Consider the following 2577-nt stretch of genomic DNA (forward strand, 5'->3'; position numbering starts at 1 on the left):
AGATAAATACATACTTCCATTCCCAAATCAAATTATTTTTCACTTTAATTACAAATGATGATGAAATTGTTATACATTTTCTGTACAGGTTTTACACAAATTTCACTTTAAATTCCAAAACTTTAAAATTATTTTATATATTTTCTGCATTATTTATACTCTGATCACAAATCTGTCATAAATTTGTGTTCAAAACTATGGACATTGTTTTTAATTAAAAGACTCAAATATTTAATTGTTTAAAAAGCTTTTGTGGGGATAATATTTGCAGATCACAGTATAAAAATAAGCATTCTATATGTTTCATTTTAACTGAATGAATGAGAAGTAAACACTGACTGAAAGTTACACTTGAGTTGATAGGATACCAGTCGTTTTGTGATGTCACAGCTACTCAGGTTGAGAACCATTGTGGTTGCCTAGCACTTTATTTGTTCAGGCCTGCCAAAGCAGTATTTGAAGCTGCAGTGCTCAAAATCATGCAGATTAGAAAAGTAGCTGCAGAAAAAGTTATATGAATTGGCATATGTTTCTTCAGAAATTCAAGATGTGTCATGTAAAGATGGACCAACTGCTTCAGGAAAATCCGGTAGATCTCTATTTTGTGATCAATCTCTGGGGATTTGGACGTGAGCTCTATGATTGAAGAAAATGCTTCTCAGAATTTGTCTGAAGAATCCTTGATAAAAAGGCCATGTTACACACGTTGTGTCCCTGAACCAGATGAAGATAATTATTTTCGTTCCCTGACATTTCCCAGAAAACTCTGGAAAATGGCTGGGAGTGACCAATTTAAATCCATCTGGTGGGATGATAATGGAACTTCCATAGTGATTGGTGAAGATGTCTTTAAGAAGGAAGTTTTTTTAAGAAATGCCCCTTTCAGAATATTTGAAACTGGAAATATGAAAAGTTAAGTTAGACAGCTTAACCATTATGGGTTTAGTAAAGTACGACAGAATATTTAAAGATCTGCTTGTCTAGCTGTCTTTCTGACAGAAGAAAAGGAAGTCTCTGTTTTAAGCAAAGTATTCAGAAACTTTAGTTACCACTTGGTAACGTATATATAAAATTTTATTTTGTGCATCAATCTATGGTAATATAAATGTAAAGCTAAATTTGAAAATTGTATAAAACTACTAAGGCTAAAATGCTTAATTTTTCTAAAAAATGATGACAGTGCCTTATGTATTCATATTATAAGAAACTTTGCTGGCAACTATGAATCTAAGCAGAAATCTAAATAAAGGTATTAAAGCTGCTTTTCAAAAGTGGCATTCACCGTTACTGCAAATTCTAACTTCTTAAATTTGATGACTGTACTATTTAAATGTGTATTTTCCAAATAAGGAACTTCAAAATGTCAGCAATATTCATATTTTGATGATATTACCTTTGGATAGTAAACGTGAAATCTGAGGTTTTATATGTTATGCTTATTGTAGTGTTGTCTTTTGGTTAAAATTCTTACTAAAATCTTTCTACTTTGGTTGTAGCTGCAGTTCTATCATCATCCAAATTTTAAACGAGGCTGTCCCCAGATTTTAGTGAGAATAAAAAGAAGAGTTGGGATTAAAAATGCCTCTCTGGTGTCTTCATTGGCTGAAGATTTCAACAAGAAGCACTATAAAGCAGGGGGTAATATGGATAATCATAATTCTGGTTTTGTGGCTGACACTAGTGGAGAAAGTTCATTTTTACCTTCTGCAAATTTAAACATGCCTCTAATAAGGGAGCCCTCTTCTAGCCACATAGTTGGTGATACAAATACCTCGATAAGAGGTGATTTTTCTCCTCCATCATCAATGTCATTTAGACCCTCAGAACAAATTGCAGTGGATCAATGTTCTATTTTAAATGAGTTGACCACTGTCCACTGGCACTCTCAAAGCAGCTACACTGAAGCAAATGGCCGTGTTGTGAACTTCATTACAACTACAAATTCTACTTCTCAGTACAGCATTTTATCTCCTATACAGAGGAATTATATTGGACAGATGTTGGAGCATTCTAGTTTTCCAAATATATATCATAACATATCTGCCAATGAAGGGAGTTTTTCTAAACTTCAACCAGGGAGAAACCCACGGTTTCCAGTGACAGTGATAGCTGATACATCAGCTACCTCTCTTTCAAGGACAATTCATCAGACACCTTCAATATATGAACGTCATCCTAATCACAACTGATCTACCAGCGGACTACCAGATTATGCAGGATAACAAAGATTAAAAGTGAGGTTGGCAAATGTCAACAAATATCTGCAATTTTCTTATTTGAACAATAAACATAGATGTGTACCTGTATTTACCTTATTTTTTTAAATAGTGTTAAGTGTTAAATGGGAGACTATGTTACTATTCTAAGAAAAAATGAGATATTTGATTGATATGAACATTTGATGGAAAAATATGGGAGTTAATTTAAATATTTTCTTGTAAGGAAGAAGAGAAAATGCAAGAATTTGGAAAAAGACTAAAACATGGAGAGAGGGAAAAGTTCTAAGTGGTTTCTGGTTCATCCTGGAAAGTATGAAAAGTGTTAAGTTAGGATGTGTTACAACAGAAGATAAATGCA

General features: G+C 33.0%; 1 long non-coding RNA gene across 1 annotated transcript; it reads left to right on the forward strand.

Annotated features, from left to right (window-relative positions):
* The first annotated feature begins 409 nt into the window (after window positions 1-409).
* On the forward strand, window positions 410-1670 carry LOC140692829 (uncharacterized). Its single transcript, XR_012068432.1, has 2 exons — window positions 410-589; window positions 1497-1670. It is a non-coding gene; the product is annotated as an uncharacterized lncRNA (long non-coding RNA).
* The last annotated feature ends 907 nt before the right edge of the window (window positions 1671-2577 follow it).

This window comes from Vicugna pacos, unplaced genomic scaffold (assembly GCF_048564905.1).
Source record: "Vicugna pacos unplaced genomic scaffold, VicPac4 scaffold_18, whole genome shotgun sequence".
Lineage (NCBI taxonomy): Eukaryota > Metazoa > Chordata > Mammalia > Artiodactyla > Camelidae > Vicugna > Vicugna pacos.